We start from the raw sequence: 14,793 nt of genomic DNA on the forward strand, positions 1-14,793 counted from the left end.
AATTTGTTTCTAAGAGGAGTATTGTTATTATGTTATTTTCAGGTCATCAATAGTTATTGCAAGCATATGCAGACCCATAATCGTCGTGCTGACCGTCACATTTTATCATCTTGGGTGTCACACTGGCTTCTTCTTCGTGGTGAAGGAAAGGTTAAGAACTCCAAGCACCATTTTATGGAGCATTTCACAAACCAATCTAAAATGGTGTCTAGAGTTAATGATGAGTATTTCATTACAGATAAGGTACTTCACTTTTGTATGATCCTTCATAGTACATAACTATTTGTGTGTCCAAGAACTTGAATAAACTTTGTTGTAGGCGTACTTTCCTTTTCATGTGGAAGAAAATCACTGGATAACAATTCTCATGCACAACAAGAAAAAGGAGTTTCAAGTTTTAAATTCTACTGGTAAATGCAGCAAGGGAGTTCTTAAAAAAATAATGCAGCTGGTAAGTCTCTTTCTTTACATGAAACAAGATAGATAGTAGTAATTAGTTATGTATTTCATATGAACTTCACATTTTTATTTCAGAGGGCAGAAATAGCTAAAGATACGTTGGAGGTGAACTCCCTTGTACAAATGGAACATCCAGACGTATCTTCGTGGCCAATAAATGAGTACGATATGCCGTTACAAAAGGATGGGTATGTGCAACTGTTTAAGTTCTAAGTACTTCTCTTACACAGCGATGCCTGACTCGCGTTTTGTTGCAGAGTTTCATGTGGTCTGTTTGTGGTGAAATGCATTCAAAACTGGAACGGAGATGAATGGATATTTGACTTTGATCAAGCTGAGGTGAATGCTTCAAGGGGACGCATTCTAGCTGAAATACTTTTTTTAGAGTGCAACACGATGGAAACTGTGAAAGAGAAGATTTTGAAGATCATGGAGAAGAAATTAGTGCGTTGATGGGTTTTTGATCGCAACTAAATAAACGTGCCGTTGACGGCACTAGGAACGATTTCGATATTATGACATTTTTTATTGTAATGGGCATGACTATGCACGTCCGCAACTAAATAAATGTGTCATCGTCGGTACTAGCTACAATATTTACTTGCTTATTTTCCCACTATATATGTTGAGCTGCTATGTGCTATATGCTTATGTGATGATGATGCCGCCTTCTGTTGTCTTTAAAAGTTTCATACAAATGGAGGCGAACGGCTGCCACTATGTGCAATATTAATTTGTGATGATAACGCCAGCAGCCGTATGTTGGCTCTTCCATGGACATATAAATGCAGGCGGACGCCTCCTCCTTTGTTACAGAAATTATGTTTAGGAAAAAAACAGCCCAACCTTGCCTTGTGGACCCAGGGACTGAAACCAACCCAAATCTAGCCCGACAGGCGACTCGGGCGGTCGGTCGGACCCCACAAGGGCCCACAAGGGGGCCCAACGGGGCTTACAAGGAGCTTGTAACAGAGGAGTTCGAGAGATACAGCCGAGGCGGCTATTTAAGCCGGTCGGTGCGCCTTTCTGCTTCCGAGGTGGGACTAAATAAGCGATGCGGTCGAGTGAACGCTGACGAGCCTCCATTTCTGCAACGTCGCCGGCCGGCCCATGTTGGCCCAATACGACAGGCCCAGCGTCGCCTCTCCCCGGCCCAGTCACCGTCGCCTCGCGCGCCCGACGTAGGAGTTTAGTCCCACCTCGGAAGCTGACGGGGGTGAGGACCAGCTTAAATAAGCCGGCGTGGTACACAGGTCGAACTCCTGTGCTACTACTGCTTGATGTCGACGCCCCGTTGGACCCGGCTGCTGGGCCCTTGTTGGGCTTTATATGGACCTCCCGAGTTGCCTGGTCATATATCCCAACTTGCGGTTCAGCTGCCGGTCGGGCATTTTTTTGCACAACGACGGACAGCTATGTTTTTCTGCACAACGACGGTCGGGTATTTTTTTGCAACAGAAACAGTAACAAAAACGCAGTATATTAGAACTGTGAACTCTTTCACATAGCAGTACAAATAAGATGACAATTCTGTAAACAAATATGATGTGTCATATCACATATGTTCACATAAATATTTTCATCACACATAAACAAATCGAGACACAGAGTTTGCTGCCACACAAGTACGAACAAGAAACAACATAGTTTATTCGGACTAGACTCGTGCAACCATTTTTATTCTTCCAACATAGCAAGATGCTTCTCTACGCCCAATTCCTGAACATAACATAAAAAAATGGGTGAGAAAATATTGTTTGCAAAACCTAAGTACCAACATAACAAAAAATAAAAAAATAGCATCTTACTTCTCGTTTTTTTACATGTAGCCTTGTTATGACCTGGTTGACTACACAGACTGCACAAAGGACCACTTTTTTTCTCTGTAAAATCTTTTGGCCTACCATTCTTTGTAACACCGGGGCCCCCCTTTGACCGCCCCTTCTTAGGTGCACCCTTCGTCAAAACTTTCTCAGGATCACCAATACCAGGCTCAACTTGTTGCGCTTGACTTGCCTCCTTCTTAAGCTTAGCATACCTTCTACTTCCTATAAGTTCCTCCTCTGGTATCTTTTTCTACGCTATTATGTTGTCCAGACACGTCATCAACTCGTCAAACAAGAAGGGATCATTTGCTGCAACATGAGCTGCCTCTGCGGTTTTTATGCTTATTTGACTATACCGGTCTCTCTCTAATGGCCCTGACCAACCCCACCCAAACATATCACTCTTCCGCTGCACAGGCAAACCATCTCTCGCACTTTTTGACAACCGATGAAGGACACAACACTTTGGTATTTCAGTTATGCTCAGATGATGGAGAACAAAAAGAATGTGTTTGCATGGCAGGCCTTTCCGAACCATCCTAAGACAACTGCATGTTATTGTTTCTTCTGAGTTACCTGGTTCATAAACAACATTGTACATGAACTTGTGGTTATCCTTCCATGTCACCATATATGTCTGGCGCTCAATTCCCACGAGCGCCTCAAATATCCCCAGCTGACCCATCTTGTGCAAATCATCTTGCAGGATGTAAAAATTAGCAGGTGTGAATACTTTGGCGGCATGCTCCTCAAGTGCCTTATATTCAGTAACCGACGGTGGTTCTTTTTGGTGTGCCTCACAGTCATCATATGCCTCATTCTCACGCAGGTGAACTATACAGTTCTCATAATGCACAACCAAATCAACTATTGTCATACCGTAGTCCAGGTGTAGGTGAAGGCAGGAGTTGAGGCTTTCGCTTCTCTGGTTACTTCGCATACCAAGGAAAAAACCATCAAAAAGATATGAAACTGCCCAAAGTCTCTTCTTCCTATACATCCTGTCAAGCCACTCTTTAGTTCTATCTGTCTTCCACTTATTATAGAAAGCGGTCCATCTCTGCTCAAAGTTCGCTTGAGAGGTGGCATAGTATAGGAGCGATCTGAACTCATCCAGTGACTTGTAATGCAGGTGCCTCTGCATATTTTTCTCGATATGCCAGGAGCAAAGACGATGGAAAACATCTGAAAGCACAGTCCGAATAGCCCGGATCATTGCAGCGTCACCATCTGTGATTATTGACTTTGGCTTCACCTGACAGTTTGCCTTCATAAATGTCTGCAACAGCCACACATATGTCGCTTCCGTCTCGTCAGCACTTATGGCACATCCAAACACTGTGGTGCAACGGTGGTTGTTAACTCCGACAAAGGGGACGAACGGCATACCATACCTGTTCATCTTATACGTGCTATCAAACACAACCACATCTCCGTAGTCCTGATAGTCCCTTCGCGACTGTGTATCACACCAAAACATACTCTTCAGTCGCCCTTCCTTGTCACGCACATACTCAAAAAAAAACTCAGGGTCCTTCTCCTTCCTGCTCCTCATGATGCCAACTGCCGTCTCTGCGTCACCTTTTGCAATGAGCTTCATTTTTTCTCTGCAACAAAGATTGTAAATATCCATCCTGATAAGCCCGCACTTATCGTACGAACCGTATCTGCTGATAAAGTTGTCCATTATTATATGCTTTCTTATCCCGGCAGCTTCCAACGCCAATATCTCTGCCCTCGTGCCTTCTCCAATCCGTTTGTGAGACCACAGAAAACAAACCTCGTCGGGCCTAGCCATCGCGTGGTTGTGATCATCCACGAATGACGCGACGAACCAAACACCACATTCTCTGTCCAGCTTCACCACCATATGTGCACCGCAATCGCAACGAGTCTCTGGTCTAAGCCTGCGCTTGCGGCCCTCCATGGTTATAAACTTGCTCTGCCTTCTACCTGCCCTGGAGCAAAGAAATCTCCGGTACAGTATCATTCCTGAAGCACCTCGTTTGACCTTCTGTTTTCTGATGCTAAACCCGTTCTCTTTGGCGTGATTGTTATAGAATATGTATGCATCACCTTGCGACCGAAAGGTCATAGCCATCACCTTCCAATGTGTATCCACCATTTGCTGCTGCCTTCGAGCCTCCTCAATGTCGATCTCTCCCTCATCGTGATCACCGCTAATACCATCTGACTCCTCCTACAAAATTCATATGAAAATGTATATGTTAATTACTATCATTTAATTCACAATATTCATTCATGTACAACATCCATCTACGAACCTGGCTCAAGTTATCCGCGAATGATTCCTGTAAACTATTTTCCACATTGTCAACATCCACATCTTCCTGCAAATTTTTACACATAGAGAAATAGTTAGCCATGGCATACATTGCACGTTCAAAGATGAAATCAAAATATACGGCACTTACGTTTTTCACTATTTGCGCCATGTTCATTATGATCAAAATCCTCCGGAGGCAAGATATCAAAAGACGATACGGAATCGTTGTCGCTGCTGTCATCATCCTCATTAAAAATTTCGTTATCATTCCGAGTCGCCTTATTAGTACCATTATCATCCCCCGTCAATGCGGTTTGTTCATCCATGGCAACACGCCTAACTGACCAAACTGCATAACATTGTTAATTCATCACGTGTTAAGTTTCTACTGTGGATCATGCCCAAGTGCAACTCTATCTGCCTACAACATGCGGTCGTCTGGGGAGGCGCCGCTGCGACGGCATGTTTACTCAACCATAAACCCTAGGTCACTACGTGTAACTCATATCAACTAGCATGCTAGGTTTAGACGAGGAGATTAGATGGCAAACCTTGGGCTGCGGAGTAGACAGCGGCGACGTGCAAGACGAGGGTTAGATGGAAGACGCCGGCGACGTGGAAGACGAGGGCTGCGGTCTAGACGTCGCGGACGTAGGTCGTCGCAGGGCCGGATCCGCGGCTTCCGGACGACAGCGCGGTCAGTCGCAGCCGACAAGCCGTCCGACGGTGACGTGCAAGACGAGGGTTAGATGGAAGACGGCGGCGACGTGGAAGACGAGGGCCGCGGTGTAGACGTCGTCGGCGTAGGTCGATGCGGGACGGATCCGCGGCGACGTTCAGATGCGGCGTCGGATGGGGTCCAGTCGGCGGCGATCGCACAGTTGGAAAATGGGCGTGATCGACGTGCGTGATCGTCGGGCAGGCGAGAAGATCGTGTAGCTGATTTTTTCCTCTACACGCGCGGCGGTTTTTTTTGTTTTTTTCATTCGTCAAGGTATACAGACGTCGGTATATACGGTATGATAGGAGGTGGGCATACGTTTCTTCCGTATGACCATTATGCCCTTCTACGTTTTGTGGGGGGGGGGGGTCTACCGAAGCAAGCCCCATACAAAAATAACATCTCTTGCACGGCCGGAGTTTGCTGCCTGCATCATCAGTGGGTCTTCAAGCTATTGATTTAATAAAAAGTACAATATTCAGATTGGAAACCCTGATTTGATCCTCTAGCAACCACTAATGAGATCAGTTCGTTAGAGGTAAACACATCGTGTTCCTGTGCACTGCGTTTCCAGCAGCAATGATTGATTATGTACATCGTTGATAAGGATGGTGTGTACGTGCATGTTCAGGCCGATCAAGGATGCCTTCTACGTTTGCATCTTGCCGTACGATCCCCGTGCAGGATCACGTCAAAATTGAATCAAGCCATCCTTCTTCGCCGAAGTTCAGAAGTCGACGCCGCAGACATATCTCTGGCGTGTGTTCATTAACAGTTCAATGAAAGCAATATGTCTTACCTGTGTATATGTAGGTATATAGTAGCACATCTCGCTGGAATCGATCAACCTACTTGGGAAGTCATATGGGTTATGACATGTACGTGTGTCATTCTTTGCAGACTGGATTTTCCTAGCCGTCATGCTTCACTCTTTCTCTCTCCACAACTCCCGTACAAGTCCTTCCCTCTTTACTACTGTTTCTAAATAAAATGCTCCCATAGGGTAGGTTTGATATGCGCTATACCATAGTATATTTGTAGGAGTTCTGGTATTAGGGAGTTTCAGACATCTGCTAAGTATTCAGATTATACTAATTATGGTAGGAGTTATAGTAAAGAGTATCATACTTTGGAAGTTAGCATAATTGTAACCATATTACTTGCAAATTAGGCACTAATTCAGTTTGATCTTTTTTTGCAGGCATTTAAATGAAGTCGGAGGGCTAGCTTCTTACATGTCAAATTTTTGTAAAGTTGTTCACTCTCCTCCAAATTGCGCAATCACTCTTTGGTATTAATTTCGTCACTCCAGAATTATTTTATATCTTATCTTTGCAACCTAGCTTCCAAGTTCTAACCACGCTGCAATCAAGCATCTAATTGTATCTCATATGGATATATCCCGCGATGGATATTGGTTTATGGCAGTCATACTGATGGTAGGTTAAAGCAATTCATTGGGCCACTGCCATGGGCAACACTCTTGCATTCCATGATGCCCACAACGAAGTGATGCCCACTATAACGAACACATGCTACAGTTAAATGGCTCGGGGTGGACAACAATCTAGAAGATTTCACGGAAGATTCAGGGTAAATGTGGTTGTGTGTTGCCTAAGATGCAATAGAATAAATGCTACTAATTGTGCATAGTGATGAATTTCTACAAGATTCAACGTACTTGCTTTTAGATAGCATATGAGGAAAACATGGATGCTCTAGATATGTTTACAATAATTTTATATTACTAAGTTATTATCAGATGCATGTAAAAGTTGTTGCTATTTTTTGGCATGTAAACTATAGTCTGTTGTTGTTACTCAGGTTAGCAAAGCTTGATTGGGTGTCTACTCGGATAGAAAACAAGATGAAGTGACCATGTGGTAGCCAATGTTGAATTTAGGTCTACAATATTTTTATTGAAATGATGCAATGGAATTTCATATGTGGCTGAGAAGAGGAGAGGACATCTCTTCTTTTGCTATGTAACTATGATAGTAAACTTTCATAATAACTAGGGAAAAGATTCGCAAATCTTCACATAATTAAGAGTAAATTATCTTCTCATGTTATTTAATAGTGTGATGTTTATCATAGTGAACACTGTCAGTACTGCTTGGCCTCTTGACCAGCTGCCTCCGGCTGTTCAGCAACCTAGGTCACGCTTTGCGAATTAGTAGCCTTGATCATCTGGTCATTGTTTCCTTTAGACATACCAATTTACTAAAGTTTTGTTTTTGTCGTCAACATTCCACGAACTTTAGCGGTGTTATGCCATGCAGTAGCCAAAATTAACTACATATAAGTTCAATTATTTGATCTTTGACATAGATATAATACTAGACATGATTTTCAGAAACAACTTGGAGTAATAAAAGGAGAACACAGTATAACGAGTTATCATTATTCTATCCTTTACAAAGAATTAGATCTAACATTTCTTCATGGGTGCTTATGCAGAGTGCCAATTACTATTATCTTCTTGGGCCTCCAGAAGTGACACAGAATGTTAGTTTATGCTAGGATGATATTATTGCTTAGATTTCCATTGCTATGCATTGAGGAGCAACATTTTCACATGATACATAGGCAAGAAATTCACTTTGTATTAATTTAGACTATCAATTAATACATACTAAGTACATAGAACAGCTAACACAACCACAAAGTTTTGTTATTGTAAAGTTATAACCTCATCACGTTTTAATCTCCAGTCAGCAGACTGATTGTTTAATTAATAATCTACAACTTTTAGTTCGCAATGTGACCTTAGTATGCGTTAGATACACTTGAATGCATTATTGAACCAAATTATACAAGGTCTATAGAAATATTATAAAGATATAATCACGGTTCGTAGGAAACTTCAGTTATAGATTTTTTTTTGGTAGCAATTTCTAAATATTTTAGTTAGTAATGTGTTTGAGGTTTCATCGGAGTTGTACCACCAACTCCTGTCAAATGGTAACATGTAACATCACTCATAGTTTATCAAATGTTGACAACAAGTTACAAAGAACGATTATCCATGTGAAATTTTCCTTATGAAAACATGTAAACTATTGCATATACTTCGAAATTTTATAGCAATTATGGGTACATATTTGTAGTAACCTATAAAAATTTATTTGTAATCTTAGTTAGCTTCCCTCAGAGTTGTGCCATTTACTCATATTCGAACCAAATGCTCTGACAAATACCAGTTGGCCGGAGTACAATATCAAAATTCTATGATATCTGTAAGTGACACAATAAACTATGTATTAATGGTAATATTTCATACGCATTTTGATTCTTCGGATTTTATAAATTCACGTTATTGACAAAATATTATAAAACATCACTATTCCAGTGCCAACTAATATAACTAGCCTTGCATCTCATGGGCTGACGACTACTGAAGCTAATTAGGCATGTGATGTGAAACTATGTAAGAAAAATATTTTGATGGAGCACGGAAGTAGCCGTTGGTGGCTAGATATAGTTCAAGTATGTATTATAAACAACATTTTTCTTAATAAAACAAGGTTGATAGGTCATTGGCATTATGTGTTAACCAAAACTAAGTGAAGTTCTATCAATACATACAATTTAATGGCTAGCCCGTGCGAATGCACGGGTTGACGACTAGTAAAATCTAATTTTTTTTGTATTTCCTTTTCCTGCTTGTAAGCATATTCCACTGGATCTGTCTTTCTTTCGGACATAAAACCTTTGGATCAGTGCTCATCTCTCTGCTGCAACCTGCCTACAAAAGTTTGGATATCGTGTATAAATCGATCTGCCAAAAAATCAGATATTGCATCCTTCCACATGAAAGCCTATTAACCGATGCACAACAGATACCAATGACTATGCACTTACTAATGGATCTCATCCACTTGTTGTCAACGATGGCATCACGCACCCTGAGGCCCCGCCATCGCGTGCAGTGGCCAACAAGCACCGGCCAGTGATCAGCAGGGCGGAGGCTGTCATCCTAGTGGGAATCCCAGAAGGAAACATGACGGTCGTCGCCGATGACCTGGGGGTGGATGCCCTGAAGATGGCATCGGCATGCACCCTTGGAGGTATGGTTCCAAGTAAGCAAGTGTGAGTGGCAAAGTGCTCAACTTTGGCAAACAAGGTCGGTGACCCCGCGCTCCATATATCTTCGGTTTGCATATGTCAGTCCAGCAGACAGGACACTTGGCACCTGGGGCCTTGTCCTCAATATTCAACAGGAAGTCTCTTTTGATTCCGTCTATGGGCTTGACCAGCCAGGTGGGAGGTGCAAGCAGCATTAGCTGAAACATCACCATAGCGGAGATGGTGGAGCGCACAAGGTCGATGCGGTCAGGCAAAATGATGTGCCTTCCCTTCCAACCCAGCAGCTTATCCGCTCGTCATCAGTGCAACCCAGGGCACGATACAAAGGCATTTCCGAGGTAGGTGATAGGGAATTCTTTTATAGGGAAGGCAGGCTCCACGGTTGCAACATTACTAAGTTTATTGAAAAAAATATCAAGATTCACAATATGAAATCGATATTGTTAGATGCATCATGAAATTAATTTTCATACCATCTAGCTTTGGTATTGTAGATGTTAATATTTTTTTATAAAGTTTGGCTTTAGCCAAATCTTATATGCAGACTAAAAAGAAACGGAAGGAGTAGGTGATAGGGAATATGCAGCATGACAGTCTTAATGAATTGGTATGTCAGCACTCGTGCCCAGTTGGCCCTCTGACCAGTGGAATCGGCAAACACTCATTGCATGGAGCTCGGTAGCAGAGCGGTTGAGGAAAATGATCACGTTATGAGCCAATCATGAGGCCCGGCAAGGAACTCTCATGGATCCAATATTGTGCAGCACCTGATGCGTGACAGCAGCGTGCCCATGGCATTCACAAAGAGGGGCGGCGGAGGATCACCGTAGGCCTGGACGATGGTGGATGTCTTCAGTTAAGGCATTTCTAACCGGACCCTTAAAAATTAGTGGAGTAAAAGTTAGAGTAAAGTCAGTGGAGTAAAATTTTACTTCACTAACGATGACCGCACCTAGCCGATCCCATATAGTTAGCGGAGTAAAATCAAATTTGTGGCCGTTTCGCGTACTCGCCGCACAAACAAAATCTCTACACAATACATATCTTAAAATCATTCAAATGAAAGCATGAATAGCAATAATAGTCATAACTTGTTTCATCACCGTGTTTTTCAAATTTAAACATGCGAAGTCCACCCAAAAGACATCACTTCCAACACAATGTTTGATTCAAAATCACTACAAACATGGTATGTATATATTGTGGATCGAGCCAATCTTTGGCATACACCACCACCCTCTTGGCCACCACCACTCAAACGAGGTCATCGGCAAAGAAACCATCACCCCCACCACCACCCTCTCGGCCACCATCACCGTCCTCTCGGCCACCATCCCCACTACCACCATCACCATCATCACCATCACCACCCCCTCGGCCACCACCAATATTCCGAAGAGAGGCCAAGATTTCTCCACGAGTGAGCTCTCAATACTTTCTTATGGTTTCATCCATTGTGTTTGGATTCATGAACATGATATCACGCTCTTCGGCCTTCTTCGCATCACGAATCCTCTCCTCATCGAGTGCAAGCTTACGCTCCTCGGCCTTCAACCTTCTTTCTTCGGCGGCCAACTTGGTCTTCCACTTCTCATCCTCGAAGGCCTTGAGATCATTCCACCTCGCCACCTTGTCTTCTTTGTGTTTTCCCGCCAACACCTTCTTCATCTCGATCATTGCCACACAAGTTCATCCTTGTAAGTGCCACCGAATGCATTCATCTTCTTTCTTTTTTTTGCAATCTTGTTTCCTTCCAGTCTATTGTTGGCATCTTCATCAACCTCGTCGTCGTCCTCAATGGATGCTCAACCTTGACCTTTTCGGAGCGGTCTCCGCAATTCTTTGGACCCACTTTTCATTCTTGCATAACTCTTTGTGGCAATGATGCAAAGTGAATGGCTTGTGGCCAAACTTGATGTTTTGATGCTTGAATAGCTCTTGGGTGTAGGGGTCATACTCCGTCACTTGCACACCACTCGGTGGAGCATGGTTCGCTTGGTCGATGCCAAGCTTTTAAATAGCGTCCGCTACCTCCGCTATTGCGGCCGCAATAGCGGTAGCATCACCCGACCACTATTAGTTTAAGGTTGCGTTAGAAAATAGCGTGTTGTCGTGATGCGGGCGCAATATCACTTGTTAGACCGCTATATCATCCGCTATCCGCAATATCGCCCGCTATATAAGTCCTTATTGTTCTGTTGTGTAATCTATTTTGGTAAATGTGTCTTGCTTGCATGGATGCACGACCAAATATTGTTCAATTATAGTTTATATTCTTATATAAATGATGATTTCTCAAATTAAGTGTCATATTTTTGTCAATGGCCTAGAAATATACACAACAATCTCAAATTTATGAGTGTTTTTTAAAAATTGGCTATGTGGACATAGCGCCCGCAATATCGCCCGCTATTCGCATTCCGCTATGTGGACCCTAATCCGCAATCAGTCCGCTATCCGCTATTTAAAAGCTTGTCTCGATGCAACCGGACCATCGGTTGCATTGATCATGGAAGGTGCTCCAACGATGCCCAAGCGAACTTTGTGTACGGCTTGACCGCACGTCCATGGAGGTTTGTAGTAGTCGATAATCCTCTCTCAAAACATGGTCTTGATTTGATCCATTCCGATCGTTGCATCCATGGAGATGGCACACCAAGCATCGCAAAGCCCAGTGTCTTTCTTTTTGTTGTAGTTTTGGGTGCGGGTCATTGCGTCCTTGATGCTTGCTTCGGTCACCTCCACCACCTCCTCCTTGGCCACCACCTCCTCCTCGGCCTCCTCCATGTCTTGGGTGGCTGAATGATCCCAAAACGAGTCATCATAGTTGAGATCATCAAAGCCAATGGCCGAATGATCTTGGGTGGACGTGGACTCCAACAATGCGAGGAATTCGGCCGTGCTCATCTCCGCTCTACACTGTCAAAGCACGCACTACACACCATCACTACTGATCACGAACAATCACTATGGAATTCCAACGGGACACGAGGTTTTTATCTTGTTAGCATTTCATCGAGCACTTGGCGGCTGCGTTTTTTTTTGCCGGCTGCGGCCACCGCTCGCGTCGGAGGAGTCACCGTAGGCGCAGCTAGAGTTTCCGCATGAGGCGTAGGCCTTGGACGAGGCGGCGCCGCGGTCTTCTTCATCTTCTTCTTGGCGGCCGTCTCGGCGAGCGCCGACGCCGCCGTCGTCGGCTTTCGAGACCGTTTGCCTCTTGTAGGTGCGGCGGGAAGGCGGCGTGCCATTGCCGGAGACACGGTGGCCACGCCGGACACCATTGGCACGGTTTGAGGCGGCGCTTGGACCCGGTGGTTCTTTGTCATCCCCAAGCTATTTTCCGGCACCGGCGGCCGGCGGGGTGAGCGGGGGTGTTGGCTATCCGTTGCGGACGGCTTGGAGGTCATCGGTGGCGGCAGCGGGCGGGGGTGTGGGGGGTGCGGTGGCGGGGCAGGAGGCAGTGCGGCCTGGGAGGGGGAGAGTGAGTTCGCCCAAGGTTGGAGTGTATTTAGTGAAATTTAGGGGGGAATGGGGTGTTGAAGTAAAAAAAATTACTCCCTTAACCGTTTTAGGGGATCGGCTAGGTCCGTCGTAAGGGAGTAAACCAAAAATTTTACTCCCTTATGGCCTTTAGGGGATCGATTAAAAATGCCCTTAGGATACTGTTGGCGCGGATATGAGTGGTGGTCGTGCCCCAGAAGGTGGAGATCCAGTTGCGCTGCGCCACTTTGGCCCCAAGCCTCTAGCTTGATGAAAAAGCAACGGGAACTCCCAGGAAGTATATTGTCGAAGGCCTGAAAGGCCTCAGCAATGTCAATCTCAAGCAACCAATCCGGGATTCTCTTGATGCTCAGGATACGGGTCATAGCAAGCTCATAGACATAGTTGAATTGTCCAGTATTGATCTATGCTTGACTCCGGAGAAGCAACCTCCAAGGGTGACAAGGATGAAGATATGCGATACTCGATTCCAACCAAGACGGCGACAAGCTGCAGCGACTTTTTGTTCACAAAACGAGCCATGTTCCAATATTCATGGGGGCTTGTTGACATTAAGTCAAATTACTCAAAGCCCGATATTGTGAAGACTGTATAACTGGGGCCTAGGTACGAGCCAAGTAACCCAATTGTAGCGCCACTAACTAAAGGGGTACGTTTTCCATGCAAGAACTTAGAGCACGTGCAGCCGGACTTGGCAAACCGACCACTCAAACGCCCGCGAAGCGCGTCTGCGAACAGTGACTGATCACGTCTCAAATAATTCATTCTACAACTAGGTGCCTCAAATTACAAACCTCAAATCCATACAATTACATGCAATGTAAACCAAATCTTAAGCGGAGCTCGTTCGGGTCCGTGGTGCCCATGTCCGACGGCCGGTTGCGGTCCCCAGACTGTTGGTCCGGTTGCCGGCGAGGTAGAGTAGGACAAGGGACATGAGCTAGCTCACCGGACTCAAGGTGCCGCCGTCTCCCAAGCCCTAGTCTTCCTCAACAGAGCCATATCGACGATGGATCCATCCTGGGATGATCCGGCGACATCCAACACGACGTGGTTTCGGCGCCGGGACTGGTGCACCGTACGGGCGCCGGAGAATGTGACTCTGCCTCGCCAACGTCCACCACCGCCTCCTGCACCCGCTGCCTCATATAGCGGGCACGGCGCACCATGTCTGTGCCAGATGATGCCTATGGTGCGTCCTCTGCCTCGTCGCACCAACGGAGAGGTTGCGCGTCCGTCACCTCGTTCGGACGCCAGACGGACCTCACCGCCTACGGTGAGGCAACGATGGCACACCTAGCGGCGGATCGATGCGCCATTTGGGCGGACGCAATAGATTCCCGACAGAAGGAGTCCGAGCACTGTCATCGGGCGGCCTCCTCCCGGGAGCGGCGGAGCGCAAGACGGGCGGTCATTTCCTCCTCGGGGCGGTGTGCGATGAGCTCGGCGTCATCTACTCCTCCATCAGTAGGGGCAGTGTCAGAGCCCTCCCCGACGCATGAATCGCCATGAGGAAGCCCGACGAGTCCTCCGGGTCGTCCGCCTCGGAGGCCAACCACCGGTACTCCTCCATCGGGGTCGGCTCAGGCTCCTTAGGGGCGCTGAGGCCATCACTCGACGCGGAGACGAACTCCGGAGCGTCACACACACTGCATCGCGCCACGGAGCCACGGTCAATGCGGTCACCACCGAGACGCACCGGGCTGCGGGCACCACCAAACTAAATGGAGCTACGGGCACCGCCAAACTGCTCGGGGTTGCGGCAAAACGCAGCGTCATCACCACCCAACGACAACTGAATGGCGTTGGTGGCTTCCTGCATGGGGTACATGGCCACCACTTGATGGAAGGTATGTAGGTCCCAAATATTGCACGAGGGCGTGGTGGTCTTCGGGAGGATCATCGGCCAA

At 45.7% G+C, this 14,793-nt stretch overlaps 1 pseudogene; it reads right to left on the reverse strand.

Annotated features, from left to right (window-relative positions):
• Nucleotides 1-10,528: 10,528 nt before the first annotated feature.
• Nucleotides 10,529-12,094, reverse strand: LOC123076926 (uncharacterized; annotated as a pseudogene).
• Nucleotides 12,095-14,793: the final 2,699 nt, after the last annotated feature.

This window comes from Triticum aestivum, chromosome 1B, assembly GCF_018294505.1.
Source record: "Triticum aestivum cultivar Chinese Spring chromosome 1B, IWGSC CS RefSeq v2.1, whole genome shotgun sequence".
NCBI lineage: Eukaryota > Viridiplantae > Streptophyta > Magnoliopsida > Poales > Poaceae > Triticum > Triticum aestivum.